The sequence below is a fragment of the Ursus maritimus genome, unplaced genomic scaffold (genome assembly GCF_017311325.1).
Source record: "Ursus maritimus isolate PB19 unplaced genomic scaffold, ASM1731132v1 scaffold_30, whole genome shotgun sequence".
In the NCBI taxonomy this organism is placed as follows: Eukaryota; Metazoa; Chordata; class Mammalia; order Carnivora; family Ursidae; genus Ursus; species Ursus maritimus.
The window spans coordinates 9,024,110-9,034,109 of NW_024425564.1; the positions used below are offsets into that span (position 1 = coordinate 9,024,110).

A 10,000-nucleotide genomic window follows, 5' to 3' on the forward strand; every position below is an offset into this window, starting at 1 on the left:
TGGGGGTCCCCTGCCAACCATCACTAAAAGGGAAACTTTAAAAATAAATAAATAAGAAAAGAAAAACGCTTAGGTTCCACCGAGATTTGAACTCGGATCGCTGGATTCAGAGTCCAGAGTGCTAACCATTACACCATGGAACCCCGCGGGCAACAATATTCGCGGCACTCCTTCCTGACAGGATGTATGTCCATTTCTGAAATCAAGCAGTCCTTAGGAAAGCTGAAATTCGCGTCCTGGTTTTTGGTATCTGCCTCCGGGACACACGGGTCTTCTCTCGCGTGCACACGGCTCTTCGTGAGAAATCCCAAAGCAAATCGGTTTCTAGGGACAGATGAGACAGGTCCTTGCTTGTGGGCGCCCTCTGGCCTTTCTGCAGCTGGCGGGCTTCTGTGCGCCCGGCCGCCCCCTCCCGGCTGTCCAGCGGCAGGTGCAGCGGCTCCACCTGCCGGGCAGGGGCGGCGGCGGCGGGGGCTCCACCTGCACGGGCGGTGACGGCGGGGGCTCCACCCGCCGGCGCTGCTGGACCAACCGGCTCGCGGCCTCTCCGCCCTCGCAGGTTAATTCCGTGACGGGTAACCTGTGGATGACGTCATTTGGCGCGCGGGGCCGACCCGTCCTGGGCGGCGCGGCCCGGCCCCTGGAGAAGAGGCGCCTTCTGCTCCCGGGAGGCTGCGCCCCGCGGACACGCAGGGGTAAAAGCGCGACGCAAACCTCCCGCCCTCCGAGCAGGTGCTCTCTCTGGAAGCTTCGCCCGGGCTCTCCCGGACAGCGGCTGTGAGCCTTTCCCGAACTGCCAGCAGGACCGACTCCCCGGTGTCGCGAAGCGGCAGGAGCGACCCCAGACGGTCACTTGGAAGGGCTGAGGACGGAAGCAAGGCGTCCTCGCTGAGTAAATACTCGCAGGTGTCCGGGGTGAACCTTCCCAGCGCGGCCCCCGAGAGGTGTCGGCATGCAGCCGACATCGTTTTCGTGGCAAAAAGACGTCGGTGCGGAAGGAAAAGCTCCGAGGAGCGCAGGTGACAGCCGGCGGCGAGAGACGGTGGCGCCGCAGTCGCAGAGCCCGTGTCCCGCTGCCCCCGCCGCTCCGCCCCTCCCGGTGCCCGGACCCCCGACCCGCCGCCTCCCCAGCGGAAAGACGGCGCGAACTCTCCCGCCGGCGGGGGGGCGCACAACGCGCGCTGCGAAGCCTTAGGGGCACAGCAACCAAGCAGACAGCAGCACTCGAACGGATGAAGGCGGGCGAAGAGGCGTCTGGCAAGTCAACGGCTGGCCTACCGAGTGACCGTGCAGCCCGCTCTCCAGCTCCTACAGCCCGGTGCCCGCGGCTTTCCCGACGGGCCACCGGCCTCAGTCTCGGGGGTCCCCGAGCAGCAGAACCGGACAACCCAGCTCCGCACCCCTTACTGGTCAGCGGTTGCTTTCCGAAGAGCGCAGCTCGGCAAGGGAGGAAAGGGTCAACGCTGGAAGGAGCCTGACAAACGCGTTTCTGCCGGGGACCCCAGTCAGCTTCAGCCGCCAGAAGCCGTTTTTGACGGTGTGTACCCCTGACATGGTGTAAACGATGAACGCGAAAATGGCACTTTACTTCTGTGATCTTTCCCCCCAAGCCCATAACGCCTGTTGAATTATGGGAAAAACATCGGACAAATGAGGGGCATTCTACTAAACACCTGAGCAGTACCCCAAACCGCCAAGATCGTCAAAAACAAGGAAAGTCTGAGAAACTGCCACAGCCAAGAGGAGCCTGAGGAGACACGATGACCAAATACGACGTGGTATTCTGAATAGGGTCCTGGAACCACAACGACGTTAGGTAGAAACCAGGGAAATCTGAATAATTTTTGGACTTACGTTGATACTAATGTATAAATACTAGCTCACTGATTGTGATAAATGTGCCAGACTCCTGTACGGTTTTGATCATAGGAGAAACTGAGTTGGGGTATTTGACCGTTTTCTTCCATCTTCCCGAGAAAATAGGAACTACTGCTCTGGGGAATAAGAACAAGAAAGTGGCCAAATAGAATTATTTCTTCAAGGTGAATTCAGAACTCTGGGTTGCAATGCGCACCAGCACAATTCCCTACCCTTTTAACATTATCAGACTCCTGCTACGGCCTGCAGAGCCTACCGCCGTCCTCAGGGCATAGAGACTGGGAGGAATTCGGAAGGAGGAATCGTGTGCCATGCCGACTGCTGTGCTCAGTGCTGTGCACACAGCGCTAAGCAGGACACCAAGCCCTGGCTCTGCCCCTGGAGATGTGGGGCTAACAGTGATGGGATAGACTGAAAGTATGAAGACATGAGTTAAGGGAACCAGCAGGTGGCTGGAGGCTAATCGCATATTCTTATAAAGTCTGGATGTTTACATTCGAGCAGAGATTGAAGTGGCTGTGTTGAAGGGTGTCTTGGCTCACACTTTTTCATAGAGAAGATGCAAGATAGGGACACAGTCTACAGAGTGGTTGTCTGGACAGTGATCTATAATGAAAGTAGAAGAGGAGATTTGATGGTTTGGTGGTGGACCGAGACCTCTGTTCAGGCCAGAGGTACAAGGTAGCGTTAGGCCTCGAGGGCCGACTTTGAACCCGGCATGTCAGGGAGCATCAGGGATGACTTCAGGGAGCACTGGAGAATCCACCTGGGCTTTCAGCCTCAAGGCCTGGTAAGTTTCCTGCCAGACCAAGGTCAGTCCCACATCGGGGAAGTCACTGGTACCGGTCTCCGGGAACTGCTTTGAAGTATGCACGCTCTTTCATAGGTATCTCATTTATTCCCCCCGCAAACAAAATATGACTGAAATATTCTTCTTGAAATATCAAATATTCTTTTTCCTCTTTTCCTCTCACGACTCTCAGTAAGTTTTCTAAATCCTGTGTCATTTAACACCTAGTTTCCTTGGGTTTTTTCCTGTCCACTCATGGAGGCCCTGTTACCCCCAAGTCATAAGCGTCTCATAAACTATATTCCAGCCGGAAGGCCTTGCAGCTCCTGAAAATCAAGAGACAAAGTAGAAAAGATCCCAGAGGAAGATGTAGACAATCTGAATAACGATGATGCGTTATAGTCAGATCTAAGCAACTGTTGACTGCGTGGAGCAATATGAAGTCCTCCAGAGGAGAAGATGAACGTAGGGTACAAATGTGTGCAAACAACGAATCTAGACACCCCCCAGAGAGGGATGCACAGAATTACATTTTCTGATATTAAGTCTCTTGCATTGTCCGGGAAAATGGTAAAATATCAGTATAAGAATTGTTCGGTCAGGACTGTACGTGGTGATCTCTAGTCCCACCATCAAAAGAAAATCAAAGGAGTATGCAACTTTCACGTGACCAGATAGGAAATAATAGAATAACGTAGAGCTATTCAGCCTATGCACGAGCGGACAAGGTATCAAAGGGGAGCACAGAAGGATGTGCGGGATGATAAACTGTGTGGATGTGCTGGCTGCACCAGCAGGGACAGAAAACTACGCATGGTAGTAGGACCATTTTAACCTAAAATATACTCAGCAATCTGTTGGTGGGGGTGGGGCAGGAGGCAGCTTCTGGGGCGCGGGCGCAGCTCTGTGTCCCGACCTGCGTGGAATCTCACGAGTGTTCCCCGTGTGACATCATTGCAGCGTGCATGTAACGTCCTGTTGCCTCTCTGCATGCATGTTCACAAGAAAGAGCGTTTAAACCACACACTCACAAAAGCCCTTCTCGTCCCCAGTTGGCAGTATTTTCCAACTGGTTTCATCGTGAGACTATGTGTAGATGAGTAAAAATTGTGGCATTTGTGGCGTCCGAGCAGCTCATCCCGGGCTGGCTTGCTGCCAGCACCCTCAGGCGGGAGACAGGCTTTCCTAATTCTTTTTACCACTCCAAGCTCAAGTCTGGTTCCCATCAGGACTCTTTGGATGATTCTCACTCCAGGCCTTCAGGGATCACTTCACCATCTGAGTGATGCCCACGGGATAGGGTGGACAGCCCAGGAGCAGAGCCTCTGACAAGTCTCTTCCTCTCCAGGGGACAGCCCTTCCGGACAGGTGCCATTCTTCTGCTGCGTTTTTGAAAAAACTGGTCTATTTTAATTTAAGAAAAATCTTTTCCTAAAGAAACAAGGCAAAGAGCAGAAGCCTTTGTTCTGAAAACACAATAACTGAGATGATCTGTTACAGAGCATTTCAAGGGTTTTTGTTTGGTGCTAATTGTCTTGTGAATCTGAGACAAGTACACAAAAAAATGCAACCTATACATTCATTCGTTGAGGACTATTTCTCAAAATCTGAACATCAGAAAGGTAGGCTCTTCCAGCCACAAGCCTCACCATTGTAGCTGACTTTGGACTTCAATCTCCCAAATTATTTTTCTAATAATAATAATAATAATAATAATAATAATAATAATATCATCATCATCATTATAAATTACACAATATTTAGTTTTAAAAGTGAAATGGCTTGACAAAGCCTATTTAAAAAAAAAAAAAACAAACCAACAAAAGCCAAAATGAATGTGGTATTTTCTGCCCTAAACCCTCCTTACAGGAATCCAGATTTCCCAGCGGCAACTCTTCTGTTGCTTTTAGCAGCTCGCTCTGTGACCTTGGGCCAGGCACTTAATCTCTCTCTTTGTTTCCTCCTCTGTCAAATTTGGCCTCCCCAACATATTTAACAAATAGTCCCTTTGGACAATGACCACTTGAGCCCATGTTTGGCTACTGAGTCATACTGAAGTCTTGCATCTAGAGAATACATCTTTCTCAGTCCAGTGATAAAATCACTATTTCTGCTTCTTCATTTTAAAAACATCAGTAATGACGTATGCTTCCAATCATAGAAAAACAAACAAGAATAACCCGGTACCCTCAAACCCAGAAGCCACACTAACAGTACTTTGGCGTATTTCCCCCCAAGGTCCAAGTGTTTATAAAGCAAAATTGTACATAATCAAGGTCATATATTACAGATAGTTTTGATCTGGCTCTTTCCATTTAACACTTCGTCACATGCTTCTTCCCCGAGCTGTCACAGCCTCTTCCAAAATACTGTTCTCACTAGCTTTGCAGCATTCTTCCAGCTCGATAGAACCTAGTTATATAGTCATCCCCTCCCATTGTTGAAGTTTTAATCATGTTATTATTATAACTATAAGGATCATCTAGGTCTTTGCACATAAATAATTTCCTTTAGTTTGGACTATTTCCCTAGAAGAGTTTTCTCCAAAATAAGTTTGCCACGTGGAAGGAAGTAACCATTTGCGTGAGCTTCCTTGGTAGAATTTAGAAGCGCTACCTGAACAAGAATCTTGTTCCAAGCATGCAGGGCAGGAGCTGTATTGCCTTCTAGGGCTGCCATAACGAATTACCGTACAGTCAGTGGCTTAAACCAACAGAAACTTCTCTTCTCACAGCTGCAGAGACCAGAAACCCCAGTTCAAGGTGTCTGCAAGGCTGGTTGTTTCTAGAGTGTCTGAGGGAGGATGTGTCATGGCTTCCTCCCTGGCCTTCCGAGGTTTGCAGCTGCATTGCTTCAATCCTGGCCTCTTTCTGATTTGGCCTTTTCCCCTGTGTGTCTGTTTCTGTGTGTCTCCAAATCTCCCTTTCCTTATAAGGTACTATCATTGGATTTAGGGCCCAACCTAATCCAGAATGACTTCATTTGAACTCTATTGCATTTGCAAAGACTGTTTTGAAACAAAGTCACATTCACAGGTGGGAGGGGCAGGATTGCAGTGTATCTTCTTGGGGGACACACCTGAACCCACCCCAGGAGCAGTCCTCTCTTTGCCTGCCCTAAAGGAGAACAATATGGGAGAGTTAACTACAAGAGACTTCGAGGGCCTCAGACCTGAAAGGATTCTCCCAATTGTATCCGAAGTCTGTCTGAGTCGTCTGTGATGGTGCTTTGATCAAGTACTTCCATTTCCAGGCTCAATCCTATGGTCCCTAAATTTTCCACTCAAAGAAGACCCTGGTTCTATGGTGTGTCACCGAATCAGGTCTACCGGCAGGAACAATTCTATTAATTTAGCTAGATTTCGCCGGCATTCGCGCCCTCCTGTACGGGAGGGGTAGAGAATGTCCCAAAGCTGGAAAACCCGTTACCGGAGCCGTTTCTCCTTATTCTCCAGGCTCCCGGGGCTGCGGGCTTCCCTCTCTGGGGAGGCGAGGAGCAGGGACCTCCCCAGCGTCGCCTTCTGCTCCTGTTCCCTCCCTGCCCCTCCCAGCCCGCACCCCCGCCCAAGTCGGGCTTCAACCCGTTCTTTTGAATTGGGAAAGGGCAAAGCAGTTGAAGGCCATCGAAGATACTTAGGTTTTAGTGTTTAACGCTGAGAGCAAACGCAAATGACTCCAATTCCTTCCAGCCTGCTTCCAAGCACCATGGGCACCTGCAGGTCTGAGGTTGCTGGGACCCCTACCTGCTCCAAAATCCCTTCTTGTGGCGGGCGGTGGGCGGTGACGGGGGAGTCGAGTTCTGGGCACACAGTACCCTCTCGGCTCCCAACGCTTCTCTGAATTCCACCTGCCCCGAAGAATTTGGATTTGCTTATGGGCGACGCATTTCATCCAGGACTGAGAAGCCCTGACTGGACGTAGGAAATTCCTCGTTCGCAAACCTAATATTTACATACCCAACCATCTTTGCCTGTATCGCATTACAGCGTCGTGTCACATCACCGTGGAAGATGGGCTGGTGCCCATGACGTGGCACACCTTCAAAGTCGCCAACAGGAGGCATCTGCCAGCAGGTAGTCGTGGCCGAGTGGTTAAGGCGATGGACTTGAAATCCATTGGGGTCTCCCCGCGCAGGTTCGAATCCTGCCGGCTACGGTTTTACCCGAAGTCTCCTTCCTAGCGCTCCCGTCCGTTTGCACGCCAAACAAAACGGTAACTTCTGCGTTCTAGTCATCTGCTAGTCTGATTGACTCTGCGTAGCCGGTTACCTTACCTATTTCTCTGGGTCCCACGATCTGTTCTTCCAATTCCAAAGACCTCTGTGTCTGAAACATTGACCCTCAGTCTCAAATGGATGAGTGCCTCTGTGGGAGGGTGAACATCACTTCATATACCTGATTTGAGGAAGGCTATTCCTTTTCCTCAATTACGGGTTATAGCCAACTTGGATTCTCAGCATCAAAGTCAAATCCCCATCCTCTCCTGGAGTGGAGGAATTTTTGTTGCTACCATCTAGAATTCAAGATGTATAAAAGCAGTATTTACTTTAACACCTATCATTTTTTTGAATCCTTGCTATGTCCCAAGCTCTGAATTGGCATTACATGCGTTACCTCATTTGATTTAATCACCAATATAACCCTATGACATTGGTGATATTAGTCCCATTTTACAGAACAAGAAACTAAAGATTGACTTGCCCAACACTGCCCAATAAAATGGTATCTAGACCAAGGACTTTCTTAAGCGTGGTTGTGAGGTTGCTTTTCGCAGATACTACAGGGAACACACTTTTAAAAAACAGTGGTTAGTGACTGACTCCTGCTGTAATTTATACACAGGAATGACTTTCATATCAGTTCCTACTTATTAAAAATGCATTACAGACCTATTTCCAACTGATTTATGTGTGTTAGCTTGTGTGATCCTTACAACATTCATATGCAGTGAATACTATTATTACCCTTAGTTTATAAATCTGGAAACTGAGACCCACAGGAGTAAAATAATGTGCCAAGGCCACCCAGCTAGTGAGGGACAGGGCTGAGCTTGAACTCTGAGTTTGTGTCTATAGCAGGGAACCAAAAGTTGGGGTGGGTGTGGGGGCAGATCAGGGCTGCTTTCATTGCTAATGCCTATAGTTGGAAATTAATGTTACTGCCTGACTCTCTTATTCAGATTTCTGCCTCCATAGAGAAGTCTAAGTGGTTGGTCTGGAGTATGAGGTTCTTACCCATCGTGTACTAAGTGTTCTGCTAGCCCAAGTTTGGGGAATATCATTTGAGAGCAACGAGGTGTTACCTGTTTTCGAGTGATAACAAATGATTGTTACCGTAGCTTCGTATGAATGGTTAGTTCTTAAGAAGAGCACCACCATTCTATCTTCTCAGCCTGAAAACTCCCGAGACCAAGAGTGAGACAGTTTTGTTAAACCACAGGAAGTGGATTTAAGGCTTTGGCTGCCAAGCCCAGGAATATGTCTAGTTTGAGACTAAAAGCAAAATCCACGTGGAAGCCCACACAGAAGCCATCAGGGAAACCTGTTGATTCTGGTAAAAAGGGTGTATTCGACTTGCTCAGCAAGGGAGAATCTTAGTCTGAAAGTCTCAGGGCCTCAAGGAGGGGACTTTCCGGGCCAGGATTAGTCATAGGATAATTTTAGAGCAGAAATTGCGGAAGGAGATCTGTGGCAACCGTGAGCAGAATATGTCACTAAGTAAATGACTGGGGTAGTCGGCGGTCTTATCCTTGGAGCGTGAGTCTGTGTGGAGTTACTCCACGAGACTGCCGTGAAATCATAAATGAAGGGGACTACAAAGGGGTTGAGGTCAGGTGGTTCGTCTTGTACATCGTGGGCTGTGCACTTTATCTGTCGTGTGTGGCATGGTATCACGTTTGCAAGTTTTGCTCTCATTTCATTACTTGTCTGTTTTGGTCCAAAGATAGCTAGAAATGAGTGTCAAACAACACAGAATGTAAAGAAGTGGGATTTTACAATAAAAAATTAAAATTGGATCAGTTAGAAGAAAAACTCCCAAATTCAACAGTAGTTTCCTGCCAGTGTTCAATGTCTCCATCTCTTCCAACTTAGAGACTCCAGGGGAAGATTCTCTCTCCACGCCTGGTCCGTGTCCTCGCTCTTCATACCTTCTCCTGCACATTCAGGGACCAGGAACATTTATCTGGGCTTTTGGTTGATTTGGAATACAAAGTATAAATTCAGAGACTCAGGACTCTGATTTGCATGCAGAAGAGAGTGGAAAGAAAAGGTCCAGGTGGGAACAGGACTTTTTTTTTTAATAGAAAAACAAAACAAAACAAAACAACCCCCCACCCCCCGCCACATACACACATAGGAGGAGGAGGAGGCGTGGGAGATGGAAGGAGCAGCCATTAGGGTGTCAAATACTGGAGTGTCACCCCTCTGGGGCACTCTTAGTCTGAGCTTCCTCGGTCATAGAAGTCCCCCACCACCTTCAGTCTCGTTCTGACAGGCATTTCCCCACCATTTCCACTCTTCAAAATCAGCCACAGATGTCAAGGCGAATCTTCAAGTCCGCCCGGTCCGCAAAGGCACTTGGATTGCTTCTAGTTTGGGCTGTGATAAATGGTGCTGTCTCGAATATTCTCATCTGTGTCTTTCACGTGAACTTCAGGAGGGATTTTTGCTGGGCGGATATACTCATGGATGAACTGTGGAATCACAGTAAATGTGTAGGTTCGAGCTTTAGTCCTCTAATGCCAAAACAGTTTTGCAAGTGATTGAGCCCATTTGCATGGCCACACGTAAGAGTCCACTGCTCCACAGCCTTGAGAGCACTTGGTATCACCTGCCTTTGTTATTTTAACCTTTCAGATAGGAAAATAGTTGTGACGGCTAGTTTTACGTGCCAGCCTGGAGGGCCGCGGTGCCCAGATACATGGTCAGTCATTATTCTGTGTTTCTGTGATGTTTCCGTCACTGTGTTTTGGGAGATTACCACTTAACTTGGTGGACTTTGAGTCAAGGAGACTGCCCTCCATGCGGTTGAAGGGCCTCAACAGAACAAAGGACTGACCCCCCAGCAGGGGGGGGTCCCCGCCGCAGGTAGTCTTCAGGCTTGAACTACCACGATGGCTCTTCCTTCCCCCTCCCTCCCTCCCCGCTGCCCACTATGCAGATTTTGGACCTGCCACTGCCGCCATAACCTTGAGAGCCAATTCCTCAAAATAAAGCTCTCTATACACCCACATCCCACTGGTTCTCTTTCTCTGGAGAACTCTGAGGAATACAGTCATGAAATAGAATTGTTTTACTTTTCACTTTTTCTGATGACTGATGAAGATCACCCTT

General features: G+C 48.9%; 2 non-coding genes across 2 annotated transcripts; one reads left to right on the forward strand and one right to left on the reverse strand.

Annotated features, from left to right (window-relative positions):
* Window positions 1-71: 71 nt before the first annotated feature.
* Window positions 72-143, reverse strand: TRNAQ-CUG. The gene has a single exon. It is a non-coding gene; the product is annotated as a tRNA-Gln (tRNA).
* A 6,597-nt stretch (window positions 144-6,740) lies between these two features.
* Window positions 6,741-6,822, forward strand: TRNAS-UGA. The gene has a single exon. It is a non-coding gene; the product is annotated as a tRNA-Ser (tRNA).
* Window positions 6,823-10,000: the final 3,178 nt, after the last annotated feature.